The sequence below is a fragment of the Lepisma saccharinum genome, chromosome 20 (assembly GCF_977018435.1).
Source record: "Lepisma saccharinum chromosome 20, izLepSacc3.1, whole genome shotgun sequence".
NCBI lineage: Eukaryota > Metazoa > Arthropoda > Insecta > Zygentoma > Lepismatidae > Lepisma > Lepisma saccharinum.
Genome location: NC_139248.1, coordinates 62,277,561 through 62,301,132, shown reverse-complemented (window position 1 = coordinate 62,301,132; position 23,572 = coordinate 62,277,561).

Sequence of the window (23,572 nt, the reverse complement as noted above, 5' to 3'; positions counted from 1 at the left end):
CTAAGAGGATGGCCGTATGAGGCAAGGAGAAATGCATTAGGTTTATGGGACCAACATGTTATTCGTTCTCTCGGGAATATCAAACATCCAATGACGTAGAAAAGTACATGGACGGAAAAGGGACACGTTGAACTATGTCATTGTACATAGAAGGAAAAGTCGAAACTCCCATTTGATTAGCCGTAATTTGAAGTTGAAGTTGAATTCCCATAAGGAATACATGGGATTCTGTAAACACTTATTAAACATATTTTTCAAACATCGTGTCTAGCTTATTAATCAACATGAAACATAGTTTTCACTTGTAACATGGAGAGAAATTCATACTCTCTTGCATACTAATCCCTTTTTTAAATAGCAGTGCCCAATCCGACGATATTGAAATAAATGCACAACTAGTTCGTAATTGTCCCTCCTCACCTTAAGAAACAATCTTCCTGACCTGGCAACACTGCGCCGAAGCCCCGAGAACGGTAGGTAAGATGCGCGAACGCTTTTGACCGAAGGTTCTTTTCGTTGTGGTAGCGATCTATAATATGGTTCGAGCGTCTGAATCCACGGCCAGTATATATATCTGTGGAGCTTGTGTTATGAAGTCTATATGTTCATGATGGTTCCTTTTCCTCAACATCGTTCACCATTATCTTCGAGATTAACCAAAGTTGAAGAAAAGCGAATTAAATCAACCAATCAATCAAATAGTTTAGTGTGCTAATGGGGATGCCTATGGTATTCTATCGATTATTCTATGGGTTTCCCCACGTCTGAGATGGTCTCATTTTATGCTCTCATTTGGTGGGCTCTGACACTTGAGTTATAAGTTCAGAACAAAATTCTCATAAATCTTCGCTTCTATATATCATGGTATTATTTCACTACAACAATGCATAATTAGTCTTAATTATTTTTGCAAAATAAATAAATAAATAAATACTTACTCCACAACGAATTACGGTAACAAATATTTATAATAATAATACAAATTATTGGGTGGAATTGGGTCCCATGGGTCCATATAAGAGAGCGAAGGGGCATTTAACAGTAGCGTATACTGAGTCCAAGATATTGGCTATCTCATTATGTCACGTGGTACTAGGCTATGAATAGAAATAAGTTTACCAACTCTTAAATAATCAGGTTGCCAACTCATAAGAAATCAGGTTGCCAACTCATAGGAAATCAGGTTGCCAACTCATAGGAAATCAGGTTGAAAACTCATAAGAAATCAGGTTGCCAACTCATAAGAAATCAGGTTGACAACTCATAAGAAATCAGGTTGCCAACTCATAGGAAATCAGATTGCCAACTCATAGGAAATCAGGTTGCCAACTCATAAGAAATCAGGTTGCCAACTCATAAGAAATCAGGTTGCCAACTCATAGGAAATCAGATTGCCAACTCATAGGAAATCAGGTTGCGAACTCATAAGAAATCAGGTTGCCAACTCATAGGAAATCAGATTGCCAACTCATAGGAAATCAGTTTGCCAACTCATAAGAAATCAGGTTGACAACTCATAGGAAATCAGGTTGCCAACTCCAGAATCACCATCATCATTTCACTGATATGAATTAATTATATTTACAATTTCTGATCGATTTTCCTCCGGTATTTTATTCTCTAGACTTCAGGCTTCGCAGATAGCCTAGCTAGCCTAGAATATACGCTCCTGGCATTTACATCTGTAATGACTCAAAACCGGAGAAAGGTCACAAGCTTTCATTTAAAAATTCATTACTTTTGAACTGACAATGTGTCAATTTCACATTATTTTCTAATAATAATAATAACCTTGGCGCAACAGCCCTTGAGGGCCAGGGTCTACCTACTAACTGCTGCACATGCCACAGTAGAAGTGGGCGCGATCATCCAACCAGTTAAGGGGTGACGTGAGGTAAGCACGACGAACCCCCTGTCGTTGTTGTAGGTTTCCTTGACCGGGATGACGCTACTCATTCATAGCTCCCCAATTTCCTCACGATGGTTGATGGCCACCGGTCCCATACATAGGATGTTACGTACCCAATAGGACCAAGTAATGTAAATAGTTTGCCAAAGAGGAATAGAGATGGCAGCACCAGGATTGCAAGATTAAGAATTAGCATAATATATATATGAATAACTTTATAAATAAGAACAAAGCAAATTGGAAAGATGAAAAACAATAGAATATATTATAAGAAGACAAAGAATAAATATAAAATAAATATATTAATGTATATACTTGATAAATCAAACTAGTGATCATATGTAAACTGATCAGAAAACTAAAGAAGTCAAAGCACTGCTACAAATTTGTGTCTTTGAACAGATATTGCATCTGTCTGATTGATTTACCATTCCCATAGCGGAAATTTTGTTTACATCAGTGGCGGCGCGTTCCAGTCGACGCCCCACAGCACTTTTGGTTGCACGTTTCAACCATAGCACCTACTTGGATGCGCGTGTCAGTCGTTTGGCACCAAGTAAACCCTCTGTTGTTCCCAGTAGTGTTGGCGCGTTCCAATCGGAGCCGCAAGGGAGGAGATGAGTATAATTCCCAAAGCTTAAAGGATAAAGGAATTTATTAAATCGTCAAAACATAAATAAATGGAAATCCAGATGAAAGTTCAGATCCAGAACGTCAATTAAGAAGGAAGTCCAGATCCAGAACATCCATTAAGAAGGAAGTCCAGTTCCTGAACGTCCATTAAGAAGGAAGTCAAGATCCAGATCCTCCATATTGAGAAGGAAGTCCAGATCCAATCCGTCCATTAAGAAGGAAGTCCAGATCCAGATCGTACCTTACAAAGGAAGTCTAGAGAAAAGAATATACAAATCAACAAAGGAAATAATAAAAAGCATATTGAAATGAAAATTGACTGTAAATAAGAATTATAGAAGAACGTAACTTATTATGTAAATAATATTCTGATTCCATGTATCCTGTGTTTAAATAATATATTCGTTTAAACGTCTCCATTGGAAGGCATCCTGTCTGGTTTCGTTGTCTACAAAGAACCCTACCCTGTAGATATTCTAGCTGAGGTTTAAAATTAAGATTTATGTATCTTTGCACAAATGGAGGTAGCAAGGAGAAAAGTTGTTACACATTTACAATAAATTAACTTTACTGTGAATGATTGTGTCCTACAATTCAGAGCGTGTCCCACTTTCTTACCCATAGTAATTTGACAACACTAAGCACTGGCAACCCTTTCTCTGGATAACTGGAAGAATGGAAGAGGGGCAAAGTAACGTATTAGTGGCGAAATTTGTCTCCATAAAATTTCCTCCGAACCCAGGCTCCTTCAATATTGCCGCACCGGCAAGGATATTTCACAAAGGACCGCTCCTTCCTCCCCGGCCCAAGTTTCCAATGAAGTGGCAGAGTTCAAAGAAGAGCCGCCACAATGATGCATCATTCCCGAGATGAGCAGCGGTGATAGCCTTTTCCCTCCTTGGTAGGTCGTCAGGAGAAAAGGTTGGAGACAGCATCCTTCTATCTGCTCCATTCTAGAGATTTTTCTCTTTGATATCGCAGCATCCGATGTGATGTAAGGTATGGGTCTGACCCAGGAGAAAATGTCTAATACTATTCCTGGTAGCCTCTGCAGAATCTTTGGTGGCAGAAAACCGGTTGGTAGGGAAAATATCTTGAGGTTCGGAAAAAGGTTTCAGGAGAGTAACTAAGATGACTGGGGATGATTTCTCGGTATCTGGTCTCGTTCTCGTCTCATTCTCTAAGAAAAAGGCTTGATCTCGTTTCTAACCTCGATAAAATAGAAACACTGTAAGATGTTAGCTTAAAATTTACAATATCCTACCGTTAAAATTAAAACAATCTGTCTGTTAATTACAAATAGGGCGCAGACGTTATTTTAGTGAGCGCAGTCGCGTTACGGTCATCTTTCTGTGCTGCGCGTACAGTGAAAAATAAACATGGTGTTGGTAACCCTTTGAAATATTAAACACAGAAACCCACTCATACATTAAAGTACATATACGGAGTAGTATGGCGTATAAGAGGGGGCCGTTGCTACCCTGGAAAACGATTGCTTGATTTTGTTTATTTAACTTGGCTTTTCTGCCAGTTTTGGCAAATCGCCGATATGAGGACGAGTGTTGATATGATGAAATTCATGAAGGGACACTCAGAAAGAACGTCCGTGCCAAGGCCGGGATTCGAACCCTGACTTGTGCGATGACACTCCGTCACGTATGTCGGCCCCTGGAGAACTAAGTGCTCATTACATTTAATTTAGACCTAATTTAAATATGACTATTTGCAATAATCTCTTATGTAGAGGCAGCACTGTATAGGAATTTAGCCCAGCGGTAGAAGCTTAACCACTGAATGTCACTTGATACTGCTGACTAAAACACACACACACTTACAGTACACCCGGTACGGAAAACTAGACACAGAACAAGAGGATTGAGGATGCGAGAAGCAGCTTTCCCTGCTTACAAGGTTATGTCCCAACTCAGGACGTCCCAATTCAGGAACTATGACTAAAGTTCCCAATTCAGGAACTATGACCAAAGTTCCCAGTTCAGAAACTATGACTAAAGTTCCCAATTCAGCAACTATGACTAAAGTTCCCAATTCAGCAACTATGACTAAAGTTCCCAATTCAGGAACTATGACTAAAGTTCCCAATTCAGCAACTATGACTAATGTTCCCAATTCAGGAAGTATGACTAAAGTTCGCAATTCAGGAAATATGACCAAAGTTCCCAATCCAGGAGGTATGACTAATGTTCCCAATTCAGGAAGTATGACTAAAGTTCCCAATCCAGGAACTATGACCAAAGTTCCCAATCCAGGAAGTATGACTAAAGTTCCCAATTCAGGAAGTATGACTAAAGTTCCCAATTCAGGAACTATGACTAAAGTTCCCAATTCAGGAACTATGACTAAAGTTCCCAATTCAGCAACTATGACTAATGTTCCCAATTTTGGAAGTATGACTAAAGTTCCCAATTCAGGAACTATGGCCAAAGTTCCCAATCCAGGAAGTATGACTAATGTTCCCAATTCAGGAAGTATGACTAAAGTTCCCAATTAAAGTTCCCAATTCAGGAACTATGACTAAAGTTCCCAATTCAGGAACTATGACCAAAATTCCCAATCCAGGAAGTATGACTAAAGTTCCCAATACAGGAACAAAGACTAAAGTTTCCAATTCAGGACCAGCTGCTTCAGGGAAGGAAGAGGGAGAGATGGTGCTGTTTGCATTGGAATTTTCATAGTTCCTGAGTTGGGAAGTCGTAAATCATGAATAAATCACCTTCAACAATCCGTAGCGCGCTGTGCTAATCACTTTACTGCGGAGGTCAACTACAGGAAGCACTGTTAAATTATAACGGCAGAATATTGTTAGAAGTTACAATAAAGTTAACACAAAGAAGTGATTTTTGAACGCCCAATTCATGTTCACATAGGCTAGTAGAATCCGACTGCCTTTACACAGAGCTCGAACTCGGGATCCCTTGATTACAGCGTTGTTGGGGAGGCACAACGCCCACGCATCTAACAAAATAAGCTACCTACAATCGCCGCATCCACCGGTGCTTCCGAAAACCATTCAACCCAGAAACGCAAGAGAAAAACGCAGGGATATTTGGCCAGACCATGTAATTCGCCTCCACCTTCTCCCCTTGATAAACCTTGCGGTCGAAGGAAATTGTCAGGCTACAGGTGAACAGCCATTCTGGGGTTTGCTAACGGCGCGGGAGGATTTCGACGTAATCCGAGGGAAACCATGTAAAGCGTCGCGGTCAAAGGCATAAACCACAATATAGCCCTTCTCCCAGAGGAGCTGGGACCACTTCCTGGTGCCTGGAAGGTGCAGAGACTCGGATGAAAAGGTAAAAATTACTGTCCGCAGGCATTACTTCATTGTCTGCCCCCAAGCACGTATCTAGAAATATAATCCGAACCAAGTGTCTCAGGAATATTAATAATTAGAATAATAATGTTTAAATTAAAATCATTATATTAAATCAAATTAATACTAATTACAATACACAAATTAATATTATATTATTATTACACGAATAGGTAAAAAGACTGTATAAGAATAGAGATATAACAGCGCATATTCATTACGTAGCTTGCCTGTAGTTATGATCGGAATAATTTACATAAAAACAAGTGCCCTGGCAATGAAATTAATGTCAAATAGATGAATAATTGAATATTTATCGAATAACAAAAATGATGTTACATGTAGTTGGAGAAAAGTAAGTTTCTGATTAATATTTTATTCATATTATTGTGAATAGTAGTGTTCATAAATCTTCTTTGTAGTGTCATTCAAAGCCGTATGATCCCAATATAATCCTTGCCTTCTAAAAAGATCAGAGGAAATTAATAACAATCGATTATGCAACAAATGCTAATATTTGCATTACTTTATTTGAGTACTTGGTAATTCTTTCGGGGGGGCCGGACCCCTTGACCCCTCCTAAATACGTCCTTCCTGTCCTTCAAAGCCGTATGATCCTCTTCCAATAAGTTCAAAGGAAATTATACAACAAAGGCTAAACGAATATATTTTTCATTATTTAATTTTAGTTCTTTATACGTCTTTCGGGGGAAGGGGTCCGGACACCTTGGACTCCCCCATAAATATGTCCTTGCCCCCAACTATACTAGGGAGAATCAAATGTAAATGTTAAAAGTCTGACAAAAAATGACAGACTGTATACAGCAGAAATTTACATGAGACATCAACTGTTATTTACAAAATTAACTCAAGGCTGCAACACTGAGCTTCAAAATGCGCCATATGTGAAACAAACCTAATTCGAATGTTGGAATTGTAACGATATTGGATTACAAATAATATTGTTTTCTGTGATTTACAGGATGTAAATTACAGCATTAATGCCATGTGGAAAAAAATAACGAGATAACATTTCTACCAGATAGCCTATTAGAATTTTGTTGACTGCCGAAAATGTTTGGTAGGGACGGGATTGGGAAGTGATATTCTTAAAATCCCGACGTTTGGGACAAACAAATTGCCATGTCGAGAAATTTTTGACATTTACCGATGCGTTGAGAATCTAGAATTCTACACACTATTTTCAGTAATTGTTTTTACACTTCTGGAATAAAAAGTTGCAGATTCAAGAAATTCAGATATTGATTGTGCAGAAAATGCCAAGAATTAACCACATTTCAATATGACGCTTTGGAACCTCCCCTGTTCGGGATTCCGATTCACGAGCCGTCACTTTGAATTTTTATTATTATTATTATTATTATTATTATTATATTGTAGAGAAGATATTAACTTTCCAAGTTGACAGTGAACACTTTTTGAATAATATAGCTTATAAAATTCCCAGATATTCCCATAGGTATATCTCAATTCTCACATGCCTAAACAAGGCCAGAGGTTTAGTAGCTAATCTTGTTGAAACTTACAATTTGAATTTATGTTGATGTATAAGATTGTAGGATCCACTGTTTTATTTTATAATTATGTATTAATTTTTTAAAATTTTGAATAACCAATACCTGGTTGTTTAATCTTTATCATCACTTAAATAAATATGATTATTATTATTATTATTATTAGAACAATACACAGTTAATTGCACAATATTATATAACAATAAACAATTATTAATATCAGAGATATAATAGATCTCGTTGAAAACTGTAACTTGAAGTGTAAATATGCTAACTTGTTATGTTATTCTACAGCTTACGTATTTTATTCGTGTAACTTTGTACTTTTGTATTTGACTTAGTGCTGTATAAGGTTTCATACTGTGCTCAACACTTAAAATAAACGATTATTATTATTATTACAATACCCTTCGCCTTCGGCTTGTAAAAATATGGGTCAGAGATACCACGAAGGAACTCACATTAAGTGTCTGTTTGATATTTGTGCATCGTGAAAAGTACAAAAAGCCAAAGAACTGTTCGTCAACGAAGTGATAGGTGTTTATGGAAAGGAAGCGAGGCGAATCCAGTTTCTATTTACATAGTGGACTAAAGTCTGAACTTGTCAACAACGCCAAAGTACATACAATCGGACCAATCGTAGATCGACTGTCTAGTAGGTGCTGGTTTTCCGAAACTTGTTCGAAAATGTCGTTGTAGTACGACAGTAACAAAGTTTGTTTTGTCTAGTTCAAGAACACAATATGATTTTTCAACAGCGTTTTTAGCCATCTTAGCAATTGTTGCGCAGGAAGAACAATCAGCGACAACAACAAACACCAACAATGTGTCTTATCAAAATTTCCACAGTTCCTCAACCTACCAGCGCAAAATTCATGTCGATATTACGAATAGTTGTTGTATTATAAAACATTGAAATTGTGTATTTCTTTTGTAGTAGCCCTGTATTTTCAATTCAATTTCAGATTTATGATCTGTAACAACAAAAGGTAAAATATAAATTTCTCTGACTGAAGGGCAAGTAATGAAATGTAATCTGCTCCCCCTGAGATAAAATCCTGCAGACACCCTTGGGGGGAGGGGTTAATATACCCTCCCAATTCGAACACTGCCGAAATCGAAAAAGCGGGTTTAGAAAATCGAAACTGAAAAATTGAGTTCATGAACTGTAACGTTTCAAATCACCGATCTCCGATGAGTTGATTGAGTTGATGTTTTAAGTCCACTTTATGCACAGTAAGGCTAATCGGAAATGGACCCACAGTTTAAAGTGGGATCTGAAGCACACTATATGCCTCCACCGGGTATCGAACGAATCACCGATTTCCGATATATAGAGACACAGTTCATGTAATCAGAGGCTCAAGTTCGATACCCGGTGAACTTGACTTTAAACTGTAGGTCCAGTCTCGATAAGCCTATCTGAGATAAAGTAGACGTAAAAGGAACCAGTTCCAAGAGGTAGAAGGTAGGTGGCGCAGTCTTGCGGCGCGAAATACGCACGTTTGTCAAGCGGAAACGTAACTGTTTGGCGTATATCGTTGTCAAATAAAGGTAGCCCAACTTCTATTTTACGAACCATTAAATTTCCAATAAAAACTGAATTCTTCGGAAATCAAGGAATAGATAACGCTAAGGGAAAAATTCCCTGGAAATGTCTTTTATCACCATTTGATGACCCCTTTTGGACTTTTTCTTGCCTTGCTGATCCCTTGACAGTGTTATCAGGGGAAATGCTCGTTCATTTTGCAACTTCGGATCGCTTGAAGGAACGCCGACACTAACGAGTTCGTATCAAGCCATGGGACGTAATTAATCTGTCACGATTGCTTAAAGTATTTGTCATTAAAATGGACAGATGAGCGGCGTTTTTTATTATTTTTTGTATTCCGTTGGTAATTAAGGAATTACTGGAGGATCTAGAAATTGCGATAGTAAATCATTACTGTAAGCTTCGAGGCATTAGGGGGGAAAAATAATAGGTGGCATAAATCTTTTGATGCATCGCTGTGTTTGTTTAATAATCGTAAATGACAGCCCTGAGAGATTGCGCAATGAGATTTTTTGTGGCGCAAGAAACCTATTCTGTATATGGAGACGTATCTAGTGATAACTAGACCTCGTATTTTAGGTTTTTCACCTATTTTTTCCCGTTACAGGTATGTAAGAAATAGTAAGTTTGATATGATCCATATGTTTATGTGACGTCACCAGTGGAAAATATGTCACTAATGTATTTATTTTTGTGAAAGAAAGCGTAATTTCTTTGTTATTATATGTAATAATGCATCTTGTTTGTAATGTATATCTTTTGTTCATTGTATTTTATGCTACATTATGGGTAATTTATTGTGTCTTTGTTTGAGAGAGTGCACTATACGAATTTGTATTTCTAAACATGCATAGATGTCAGTCTTGTTGGTAGCATCTTTTTGTAAATAGTGAGTGATTCATCTGTACTTGAATCTGTGTTCTCGAAATAATATAAAAGCGAGGCTATCGCGTAGAAATATCACACTTTCGCCACGGATCGACGAAGCTTTTAAACTTAAAAAGAACTCCTCGGTGTTGTGCATACATCTTGGTATGGTAGTTCGGGGCGCAAGCTAGGTCTATGTGATCATAGGCTTGCCGATATCCACGCCTTGAGTTTATGCGTTTTTAGTTGAGTCAATTCATCGACAAAGCGAAATCCTCGCCTTCGTCTCAAGTATATTTGCATTATAATTGTCATAAATAAAGAATAAAACCTTTTAGTTTATCTACTGCAGCGATGTGGTTTTATTTATCTGTGCTGTGAATATTGTCTTTGCCTAACTGAGAGGAGTCTGTGTACTTCGCCGAGTCTCATCGTTCACCGCTGAGTATTATTAAGTTATTATTAATAAATATAATAATACGTTTAATAGTATAATAATACAGGCCTATCAAGTTATGTCAGCGTTTCGTTAAAAGAAAACGCAACAACTGAAGTTTTATAGTGCATAAAAAAACCTATTTTGCTTGTTAGAACCTATTATAAGTTTATGCGCCTAAATCAAGCCTATTTTTAGGTTTTTATATATTTTTAAAGGTTTTACAGGATTTTTATGTCACACTGAAGCATTTGCTGTGTTTGGCCACAAAACAATTGAAGACTAAACTTGGTAAACGCTGTGAGTGCCACAAGAATTCAAACACCGTTTTCCACGTTAAACTGTGAAATGTGCCATGCTTTATAATGTGGTAAACGTGAAAAGTGGCTGGTAGCCCTCTAAGTAGTTCAAAGGGCGTTTTAAGAGGTCACTGGTGTGAACGTTCAAACGGGCTGATGTGCGGAAAGATGCGATTTCCCACTTTCGCTTTTGGCGCTTACGACGTTTACCACTTTTAGTCCTCAATTCAATGACGAACGTGTTTGAAACGTACTCTCTGTCGATTTCCCTTCCTCCAAGTTCATGGTGATTTTTCAAAGCTCTAAACAAAGCAAAATGTCTGGTGCCACTGTCACCTGTACAATCCAAATGGTCTGATCTGTGAGGTCTTCCTCACTTTCGCGTCACTTCGGTGCTTTGTGGCATTCACGCCTTGCAAACTAACATTTCAGCATTGAAGTTTGCAACACTGACTATGTTTTTGTTGAAATATTATTTTCAGCATATAAGATGATCCTCACAGACAAAATTGCGGAGTTTGACTGTGGATAACATGAAAAAAAATTGTTGCCTAACTATACGGCGAAGAGTGGATTTTAATAGCAAATTCCCAATTGTAAGTTCTGCCATCGCCGTAGAGTTAGGCAACACACATCACGTTATGCAAGATAGTGCGTGTTTCAGGATATAGCTGTCCCATTTTCATTGCCGGTGACTATATTTTTAAGGAATTGTGAACTATATTAAGGTTTTTTTAACCTACTTTTAGATTTTTTCGAGCCTAACTTAAGATTTTTAGGACCTATTTTAGGAATTTTAGAACCTATTTTAGGATGTTTAGATCCTATTTTAGGAATCTAAAAATTCGAGGTCTAGTGATAACATCGGCGTGATTGCATCTGAACATGAATTAAGGAATAATGGTTTAGGAGGGAAAATTATGATCAGGACCTTGGGTAGGCCTACTCATTGGTGACAGGCCATAAGAGTGCACAACCCTTAGTTTTGTTTTTCCTACCCAATTCTTATGCCTACAAGAAACCTCTCTGAACACAATGCGCGCGTATTTCGGTACAGTAAGTCCATTGGGAAAGCTGGGAAGAGTTATACAGGGTGTCCGAAAACGAAGTCAGGGGTTCTGAACTCAAATTATTTAATTCTATTCTGTATATGTAACGTGTTTGATTGATTGATTGAGGTTTTAAGTCTAATTGGGACTGGACCTACAGTTTAAAGTGGAATCCGAGCCACTATGTGCCTCCACCGGGTATCGAACCCGGACCCCTTGATTACAAGGCGACGACGCTACCATTGCGCCATCGGGGAGGCCACATGTAACGTGTACAATGTTCAGAATTTCATTGCCTTTAGTGCAATTCAATGTGTGCACCTATAGCCCTATATATATCAAATGAATACATCACTTCAGTACACACTCGGGTGAAGATATCTATAGGAATATCATCTACGGGTGTGGTTATTCTTTGGCGCAGACGGACAAGTGACTGGATATTTTCTTGATACACAATGTATTTCACGTAGCCCCGAACAGAAAATATTCACTGGATTCAAATCGGGAGTTCGCTGCGGCCAAGGAACGCTGGCTCTATCCATGTTCTTGGAAATCGCTTGCACGGCTTCTATGAACAGTTTAGCTATGTGACGCTTCTGCTATCTGGATCGGAATGTGTGAAGTTATACTTGCATGTCGCTTCACAAATGCGCTCAAAACACCATTGGATGCTGCCATTGGCGGATTCAGCGGAGGGGCACGTGCACGTGTCTCTTCAAAAATGGATAACTAACTATTAAAAAAAATAAAAGAAGAATGTTGATAGGTGCAATATCTACTTAGCCCCCACGATGCGAGCGCCACTTAAATACGCTACCTCTAATTTGGTAACATTCTTGTCGCCACTATGCCTCGAGGTAATGGGTTATTTGTTAGAAATAGACTAGAGTGTGCGTCAAATCTCCTGCATATGGTCTTGAACGGCTGAACAGCACCAGCGAATCACAGACGTGCGGCGTTGCCTAGTTTCGTGACAAGGCGTTTCGCTCAACCACGCTGTCTCTTTTCCGTGGGAGATTTCGACATGGCACCGCTGCAGTGCGCTGCTATTGGCTATCGCCATATGCAGGAGATTTAACGCGTACTCTAGACGGTGAAGGGAAACGTATATACAGGATGTCTCATCAGTAATAGCGCAAACTGACACAGGTGAAAGTACACGATAATAGAAGCAAGAAAGTCTCAGTAAACATGGGTCTGCAAACGAGCCGTTTTCGAGACGCGAATGTGTGGTCACAAGGCGCCACTGACTTCATTGTTTGTAAACGTCCTAGTTGGTAAAATGCTAATAATGTGTGCGAATGTGTGTTTACAAGCCGTCATTGATTGCATTTTGTAAACACCGAGTGCTTTACTCCTTGCGCGTTCCGAGGTTTGCTCTTTGTTTACAAAACAGAACATTTCCGAGAGGTAGTGTTTTATTAGCATTTTACAAACTAGGACGACGTTTACAAACAATGAAGTCAGTGGCGGCTTGCAATCACACATTTGCGATTATCTCGAAAACAGCTCGTTTGCAGACCCATGTTTACTGAGACTTTTTTGCTTCTATTATCGTGTACTTTCACCTGTATCAGTTTGCGCTATTACTTTTGAGACACCCTGTATCACGTATATTCTTTTAGGTACGGTATATGTATGTATGAACATGTACTTATAATAATTTAAATTATTCTTAGTACAGAGTCCTCTCTGATTTGGTTTTCTACTGATGTATCTACCCTACCTCCCGTTTCCCACATCCACCCCGTCCCAATAGAGTACATGTTTTTTATATCCCTCGCCCAGTTCCGTGTATTTTCTTCAATTACTTGCATTATCAGACAATGACCCTTCAGTGTCGTGTTACCCTCCCTTGCCAGCTCAGCGCCTATCAGCTCACCGTCGATTTATAGAACAGTAGAAAGAATCTCAGCAGCATATCGTCGATTCAGCAAATATTCAGCTCCTCAGCAACAACTCAGCGTCTTTTCAGTTTCGGCGAGCTATATTTTCCGCACTATTCGAGGGCATCGGCTTGAACAAATAGTGTAACACGGAGGTGCGATTGGGGCGCTTTACGGGCCAGAGCCCTTTCTATTTCTTTTCATTTTCTTTATTTTGCTTCGCCTTTTGTTGTGACTTTTGGCTAATTTGCGAAAATGAGAATGAGTGATGATATCATGAATGGACACTCCATGCCCAGGTCGGGATTCGAACCCGGGACCCCTGGCGTCGTCGTGCAACGTGCTAACCACTCCACCACGGGGTCCGACCGATCAGATGACGTGCAATCGAAAAAGTAACGTGAGGCCGCGATTAAATCGCACCACCACACGTGTTCAAAAATTCTCCAAGAAGAAATTGTACCAAGATAAACGGTATCGGTTAGTAGACGATCCTTTTCTAGAATTCGTTCATTTATTTCTTGTGAGAATTTGGATCTAACTCAAAATATCGATACATATGTGCAGTATTTTCTTTCAATTGTTCTTCTCGTACTAACAATCAATATTTACTATACTCCTATTCTCACTTCATTTTATTTCCATCAATTGTAAATACACTAGTAGATCTTCAATTTTTTTTTGGTCTCGTGCTGCCATCTATCGTTAGGTCTCGCAAACTTCCTTCTTCTTTTACTTGTACGTAACATAGCACAACAAACAAAATTTGTTTGAAAACATATTTTGTGGACAGTAAAAGAATAGGACTAATCCCCGCGACAAGTTAAGTTTGCAGCAACTTTTCGCCCATGTAGACCCAAACGTGCGCGCAGAATATAGTTCCGCTGCAATACTGCCGATTTTCTCAATGTCTGTGATATGAACAGCTCGGCGGCCGAGGCAAGACTCGCACGGGAGATGCTGAGCGTCGTTTTCGCGCGGATTAATACATAAAAGCTGCTGCAAACTTAACCTGTCGCGGGGATTAGACTTAAATAAGTCGACATCGGAAATCACATCGGCATCTTGTTTGTTACAACGTCATAGTGGACACAAGGTGAGAGCATTCTACATCATATATTTTCCTTCACCTGAGGAAATGAATTCTCAATATTATCCCTTTCTGTAATCATTGTTAACGTACAACAAGTTCCATTTTCACAAAAAATTACTTGTGCTATCACTTTATAATGATGTAGGTACTGTCACCGGCAATAAAATGCAATACGTATATCCTGAAATACTGGCTTCCGTGCAATGCGCTATGTGCGTTGCCCAACACTAAAGCGATAGACTTCCTGTTGGAAAGTTGATATTAAAGTCGGCTCATCGCCGCAGAGCTAGAGAACACCCACAACTCATTTCAGGAAAGTATTTCAGGAGGTGTCTCATTTTTATTGGCGATGAGAAGTGGCAAAGCGTGACATTCTTATGTAGTCATCGCAAGACTACGTTGCCAAACGTGAGTCCGTGTCGCTTGCGCCGAGGGTTCTTATCGGTTCAATTCCGCCGCGACATATCTCAAGACCTTCCTTGGTGGGTTTTCCCACAATCCGGAGTGTCATTACCGCCGCGCGCATGTGTGTTTATGACGTTGCCCAGCTCCAGCTGTGTTTATCTTCGATTGAAAAAGAAGGTGATTGATAAATGAATGTAAGATGAACGTATATATGAGGGATATACATTGGGAAATTAGTATTTATGTAAAACTGAGACTTGAGAGAGACGACAAGATGGCTGAGAATATGAAAATATCAATACATCGAAATGGACAAATGTGTTGAGTGTGTTCTTTCGAAGTACAGAAGCTCAGGCGATCTTCGAGGATGCCTTCGAGCATTTGCATACCTACAAGAATTCAAAATAACGTTTGTACTGTTCTTGTGCAAGTGTATCGAAATGTTGTGTTTATATATACGTATCTATTACTTATATAATGTTTGCAAAAAATAACACTGTATTTACAATGCTTTTTTGACGATTAACGATAAATGATTAATAGTTAATAGGCTGAATGCTGATTTTTGTATTTTCTGTTGTAGAATAAAATTGATACAAGTAATCTTGTGTAACGTCTTTTGAAATAAGTAAAGAAAAGTCATATTTGACTCTCTGGATAGGTTTAACATTTCAGTGTAAACCCAGCTGTGCATCGTCATAAACACACGTTTGATTTTATGTTTTAAGTCCACTTTATGCACTATGCACCGTGTGACCATAAACACACGTGCGCGCGGCGGTGATGACACTCTGGATTGTGGGAAAACCCGCCGAGGAAGGTCTTGACATATGTCACGGCGGAAATGAACCGATAAGATGCCTCGGCGCAAACCACACGACAAATGACATAATTCTATCCCATACGATGAGAATTATTAAATATGATTGAAACTGAAATGCAAACACCTCAATTGTCGCGTTGAAAGGTAAGAACCTTTATGGTCCGCCTCTAGATATTGTTTTGATAAAGAAAAGCAGATTTATATCGTTCAATGTGTGCTTTTCCTCTTAACAAGTGGAAATAGCAGACATTCGCAGTGGCGTGTCCAGGATTTTCGAAAAAAAGGGGGGGGTTACGTGTACTTTTTAGTAGTTATTCCTCAATTCGCCATCTTTTCATGCCTGTCGCATTTTTTTTTGTTATCACCAACCCCTCCTTGAGCACGCCACTGGACACGCAGAATAATCTTGATGGCTCCAGAGAAACCCTGCCCTCCTGCCCCCTCTGTGGTTGCGCCACTGCGGCAGACACCAGAGGGATTTTCACCATTTCTGCGATGAGCTGAGACTTCCAACACCATAGTACGCCCTCATTTCGATGCGCTAGGATTAGCGAATTTCTTGCGTATTTCGAGCTGTTTCATGCTGTCGCGTGGCTTATTTAGCACAAAAATGCGAGTATTCTGACTTTTTTTATACTTTTTCTCTAAAATGTTTAAAATTCACAATTTTTATTATCTTGCTTGGTTATGGCCGCATCTTCCGATGACCGCACAGCGTTCCGAATTTCACTTAGAAGATTCAGTCCCAATAGCTTATCTACACACAAGTTGGGTTTAAAGCGAACCCTTTTAATTGTCTTGATGTTAATATTAATGGCGTTATGTTCCCAGCGGTACCTCTTATCGATTGATTTGCTTTATTTTACTTCGCCTCTTGTGCCACTTTGGGCTAATTTGCGAAGATAGGGATGAGTGATGATATGATGAAATTCACGAATGGACACTCACAAACATCCATGCACAGGCCAGGATTCGCTGGTGTCGTAGGGCGATGTGCTAACCACTGCGCCACGGGGGGCCGGCGGTACCTCTTATCACATGGTTACAACATATTTTGTGCCCCTCCAAGAAAAAAATCTGGATCCGCCTATGTATGCTGCATCAAAAATAATATACTCGTGTTTAAAACCACGGATATTTTTTAATAATTTTTTGGGGGAGCATCCAGTACAATGAGCAATTAATTGAATGGGGAAGAAAATATTCCCACTGAAGCATTTCACGCTCTTGTGGTATGCATCTCCAGTTAGCCTACTTGTGTACCAAGCAAAGTAGGCCAATCTTTGAATTCACAATCTAAAGCGAATGCTTTGAAGTGGACGCTTGAATTTAGTCTTAACGCATGATCTCCGAATATTTTTCAACGTGATTTTTCTTAGTAGTGCTTAAAAATTGTTTTTATTGTAAACATTAATATCTTTATGACTTTGTAGTCTCATTACTTCTCAAGCTTCCGTGAAACTTGGGTCTTTAAAATTCAAATAGCAACTGCCGCGTATCATACAATTAGTCTCCCAAACATAGTGTTTACGCTGAGGACGTTTGTGTGAGGCAATTATGAGAACACATTGTGCCTGATCGAAACATCTCAGAAATACAACCCACTTCCCAGACGATAGAATTTTCCTTAGCATATCTCTATTACGAAAAAATCTACCGTTTAAGTGAAGGAATTTTATAGCATTTTGCCTCCCCATGACATATTTCACATCGGCCCTAATTTCCGTGTATTTCGTGTAGCGTAACCAATCAGAAGCGACCTCTAGGTCACGTGTGTAGCTGTAATGGCGGCCGCGCGAGATGTAAACAATGTATCACTTCACATGTTTATAAGACCATAACTATTCAACCAAGAGGAATAAGGATTCCTGTTCAATGGTTTTAGGTACAAAAGCAATGGCACTGCTTAAATACATACTTTACAGATCACACATGGAAGAATATATTAGTTGTTTCAATTGTAAACACCAGGCACTGGCCCATGGACAAATATGTCTCAGTATATAGGTGATGTTGAAGGTTACTTACACGATATCACAGTAATTAAATAACCATCCTCTTCAAATTTATTATCTATTTAATGAGAATTACGTAACCTCGTATGTATTTTGTGCTGTATATATTACTTATGTAATATTGCATACTATAAGATTTTTTGCAAGCCTTTACATATTATTATGCTAGCGAAAATGTTAAAGTAAGTTCTTCCGTCTGCAGGGAGCCTAAGAGAGATTCTGCTACAGTTTTCCACTGAAAGCCGATCGTTGACATGATAGCAGTGGCGGCGATTGGGTTCCAAAAAACGGGAGGGGGGGCAAAGTGCCAAAAACTGGGGATCAGAGACGGTATATTTCCCTTTGTAGGTAAGGTTTATCATAGTGCGGGGGCAAAAGTGGCGAAAAGTGGTGGGGGGCAACCGTACCGCCTAATCGCCGCCACTGCATGATATGCTGCAGGAGGTCTTAGAAAAATAACAGCAGACGTCGCTTGCACACTGTTGCCGATACTCTCGTGTCGTCTGCTCCTCAGCCGAACAAACAGGCCGAGGTAGCAAGAGGCAGAGGTCACTCACCCTTCCAGAAGGGTGCAGCGAGCTAGCTGTGGCAACCGGGCTCGCTCATTCGCGGACCTGATTGGTTCTCGCAGACACACCCCCATATCCGCGAAGCGATCTTTCTAAGGCCTCATGGAGTATAGTAATTTAAAATTACTGCTATGAACTCCAGGAGTGGCCATATAGTACCCCCCCCCCCCCATAGATATCATGCCATACGCCCCATAAAGTGTTTAATTGCGAGACAGCGTGTCTTCTACTATCCTATATTACTAAGGGCTTGAAGTGGAAAATATTAGCTGGGGGGATGATCCTACTGTTTAACATGGCGACAAAGAATTTGCAAAAAAAATTGCTAGCTGCGGGGATGCCATTCCCCCCCCCCCCCCTCCCTCTCACTTCGAGCACTGCAAGTCTCTTTTCGTTTACCTTTGCTGAACACTTCTTCCGTCCTTCCTAAAGTCTTTCATTTCTTCATGTAACGGATGGTGGACTTGAAACCAGCTACAGTAATTACTAAGGAACTATATTGTCATTCCCCCCTCCCACTGTACCTTGTCCCAGGGCCTCCCCGATGGCTTAGTGGTAACGCACTAGAATTGTGATCAATTCGATACCAGATGGAGGCACATGGCACAGTGGTGCGGATCTCAATTTAAACTGTAGCTCAACTCCCGACTAGCCTATGTGTACATAAAGTGGACTTATAACAACAAATCAAATCAAATCTATCTCATCGCACATATTGAAGCACGTGCCAAGTTGTATTTTTTTACATATATAGTTTAGAAAAATATATACAAGTTGAATGTTATATTATTTTAAGGAAAAATCCCCCCTCTCCAAATTTTGATGACACTGTTCCAGCCATTATCCCTCCTGTGAACCCAGCAATCACACCCTTTAATCACCCCAAAAACATTCCTGAATTTTTTTCTATTCTATGTTCCTCATTAGTTACATGAAAAGTGAATATTATAGTGCAGAAGGCCTTAGAAAGATCGCTTCGCGGGCTTACAGCAGACAACAATATGGGGGTGTGTCTGCGAGAACCAATCAGGTCCGCGAATGAGCGAGCCCGGTTGCCACAGCTAGCTCTCGCTGCACCCTTCTGGAAGGGTGAGTGACCTCTGCCTCTTGCTTCCTCGGCCTGTTTGTTCGGCTGAGGAGCAGACGACACGAGAGTATCGGCAATAGTGTGCGAGAGACGTCTGCTGCTAGCCCGCGAAACGCTCTTTCTAAGGCCTTCTGCACTATACTACTAACCGCCATCTACTTAATTTCAACTCTCGTCTCATTCGCTACCCTTGTATATTTTTAAATAGTTCTGACATTCAGACATATGTACATGCGTTCCAATGCAGCAAGGTCACTATTGTTAGCTCACAGAACTACAGTTACAAACCAATTTTCATTTAACCTTGAATTTTTCTGCCATTACGTTCTATCATTTCGAAAGAATAAACTTGTAGTCCTCCCAATCCGCTCGATTTCGAAATAGAAACCCGTAGCACCATCTTGTGGCGATTTCACAAAGCATCCTTAAGGCTCGGCTGGACCTTTGGCATGCAAATGGGCGATTTTTTCAAATTTTCCTCTCCATTCGAAAAACTTCTTGGATATTTCAAAACATGAAACATTACATCAGCTTAGAATTCCTTCTAGAACATTGACGTGAATTTTCGTGTAGTTTTCTTTCATTGTTGTCTAGATATTATCAATAGCTTTGTGATTACATAAGCGTATTAAACTATTGATAATATCTAGACAACAATGAAAGAAAACTACATGAAAATTCACGTCAATGCTCTAAAAGAAATTCTAAGCTGATGTAATGTTTCATGTTTTGAAATATCCAAGAAGTTTTTCGAATGGAGAGGAAAATTTGAAAAAAATCGCCCATTTGCATGCCAAATGTCCAGCCGACCCTTAACACCTCAGGCCCATTATATTTTTTAAACATGTCTACTGGTGCACACGTACACACATGGAAGAATACATTACCTGTTTCAATTGTAAAAATCGGACACTGGTTTATAGACCAAATATCTCAGGTGTGACTTTTTTAATGTACACATTGCTCTTGCTTTGTAGAATTATGTTAATTGTAGTTTACGGTTGTTGCAAGCATAAAAACACAGTTTCTTGTGACGTTTCAGGGGAACAAACGCTCCCTTCATCAGACATTTATTTTTAGTTCGATTAACCTTTTGACGCCCAAGCCCTTTTTCAATAGTAAGCCTCGGTTGCCCAAGCCGATTTTGAGCAAAATACAGAGTTTCAATTAAATGAGTGTAGTTCGGAAGCTAATTGCCCTAGAGAGGTGAGTGATATACCGTTGTACGCGGAATGAACCAGAGATTCAGACTATATAAAATTTTTGCAAATTCGGCGTATATGTGGCGGGGGGAGGGGGCTAACTCTCAAAACGACCTTGACACAGCGTCTCGATCGAGACGCTTGGGCAATTGAGGGTTACTTTTGGGTATCTCGATCGAGACGCTTGGGCACCTAAAGGTTAAAAATACAGTTATAACAATGGTTAGAAATACTTTAACAATAATGAATCAGTTATACAATAGACCTTGTCAATGTTACATTGTTGTAACGTAGCAACTTAACTGTGTAATAAGCAGTCTCTTTTATTATGATTTTACTATCGGGTATTTATTTATCCCCTTGTATTAGACAGGAAAATAATGAATTCTAACTATAGTGTAAAATGTAACTAATTTTAAATATGATCGTGAATGTCACCAATTAGCTTAGCGACTCCGAAAACTATGGATTCGACACTAATCTAGCTCTTTTGTGGCATTTTATTTTTCACCCCCTCTCACCCCCATACCTACAGATGATGAACTTGCAGTTGAACCGCATTGAGACTGTCACGAATACCATGGATTCCATTCGCAACACAGCCTGAATGTTAGACAACCCGAGAAACACTATCGTTGTGCGGATTGCATAGAGTCACGGATGTCTGTTTGTGCGGAATTTAATATCTCTCGTTCTCGATTATTTTTACATGTCACCCCTTCCCGCCCCACCCCTAGGGATGCCAGGGGTGTGTTTCACCCACAGTATTTATTTCCAGGTTGCAAGTGATACGTATACGAAGTTTGGTTGAAATTGCTCCAGGCGTTCGAGAGTTATGCCGGAAGAAACAAATATACACCCACACACACACACATATACATCCATTTTTATATAGAGAGAGATTAAGGATGATAATTGTTTTTATCACATCATCAGGCAATTCAAACGTAATGTGTTTTTATGCTTGTAACAACCGTAAACTCCAAGAAACTCAGGTTTGGTTAATGGTTGCTACCAAAAAATTGTAGAGTTTCACTCTGTTTACGCAATTTATTTGTTAATAAGTGCAAATTTGCTTATTTGTTAAGCTTTTCGTGCTGTATATAAAACCTACTAATTTAATGTTGCATGAAATACTTCCATATAAAGTAGAGTCTATGCCAGCAAAAATGTTAGATGCATCCGTCTAATCGGGCCCTTAGACAGATGGTACAGTTACTCCACAGGAATCCCATCGTTGATACGACGGTAATTCAAAATTCAAAATTAATTTCCATCGAAGGTGAATATTACTAGAGACCGTCATAGAGCAGTAGTGATATCTCTATGTTCAACTCTCCTCGATAATTAGCACACAGTGAAAAGAAAAAGAGAATGTGTCGCTCGATACCAGATAACAAACAAGAAACAACAATCTTAAAAACCAATAATTGCTCAGACACACTAGTTTTGTAAGTTGGCAACACTTAATATAATTTAAGGCTTAGAGAATATTGTTAATTTAATGTGAGAGTTGGCAACACTTAATCTTAATTGGCTTTAGATAAGTTTCCAACATGTCCTATTAAAAGTCAGAACAGAAACACATTTTTTTATGAAAATATGGTTAACAGTGCAGTAGCGTACGCAGGATTTCATCAAGGGGGGTGTTATCTCGAAAACTTTCTACAAATTCACATTACCATTGTTTTATTATACTTTAATTAATTAATAATAATAATAATAATAAATTAATTAATAATTCTTATAATTAATTAATTAGTTTAATTACTACTAATGCAGCTGCTATTTATGAAAGAAATAGAACAAAATTACAATTCTTTTGTTTCAAAATAATTGTCTAGTCAACGGTTATTTGTATATGATAAGTGAGACATTTTAAGTGTGAAGAAAATCCATAAAAACAAGCAAATATATTAAATTTATTGAAATAATCGAAATATGAAACTCATTCAAGGAGCCGCGCTGGTCTAGTCTGACAACTTCGTGGGATATCCGGGTTCGATTCCCGGAATTGGTTGGAATTTATCCAGCCTTGTCTCCGCACCCAGCCTATGGGTATCTGAGAGCAACCTTGGGGGATGAAGGCTGCCGGAGCATGGTGCTGATCACATCACCTGCAAAATAGTTCGAGATCAAGAATCTTTGGGGCCCACCACACCACTATGTGACTTCATGGCACGGTGCTATATACACGGGGGAATTTACATTACCTTTACCTATGGGACTCACCCAGGGTGATGATGAAGCGCGAGAATACATGTTGCTAAATTCCACTGAGTCTATGTTTTCGTTGTAAAGTAAGTTTATAGACATTCCAACACATTTATCCCTTCTAGGTGATTCACAAAAGACTTCTTCGACATTATTTAATGATGTGGATGTAGACTCAGCATCACTTGAGAGTTCACAAGGGGATGTGAAATCAGTACCGGGAAGAACGTTTGCAATAAGGACGAAGCAAGGAATTTTCACAATTCTCGCAAGAGTCACTGCGCGACTTTTTGCAAAGGAAAATTGCAAAATTGAACTTTGCGGCCGCTTAGATTGTGTTTGGAATGTTGTGTTTTTCTTCATGCTGCATGGGAATAATAATCCAAATTATTATTATTATTATTATTATTATTATTATTACTGTCGCAGATCTTTGACTGTGATAAATTAGCCATTTTTAATTTTTTCTACAGCATCTTCCATAATATTTCAAGAGCTCAAGGGGGTGTTTAAACCCGGTAACCCCCCCCTTGCGTACGCCACTGTAACAGTGTAATAATAATAATTAATGAAAGATGTATTACAACAATACTCATGTATCAACTCAATAAGAACATCAAGCATCCACATAGTTATATCATGAAAAATCTAAATATTGCGAACT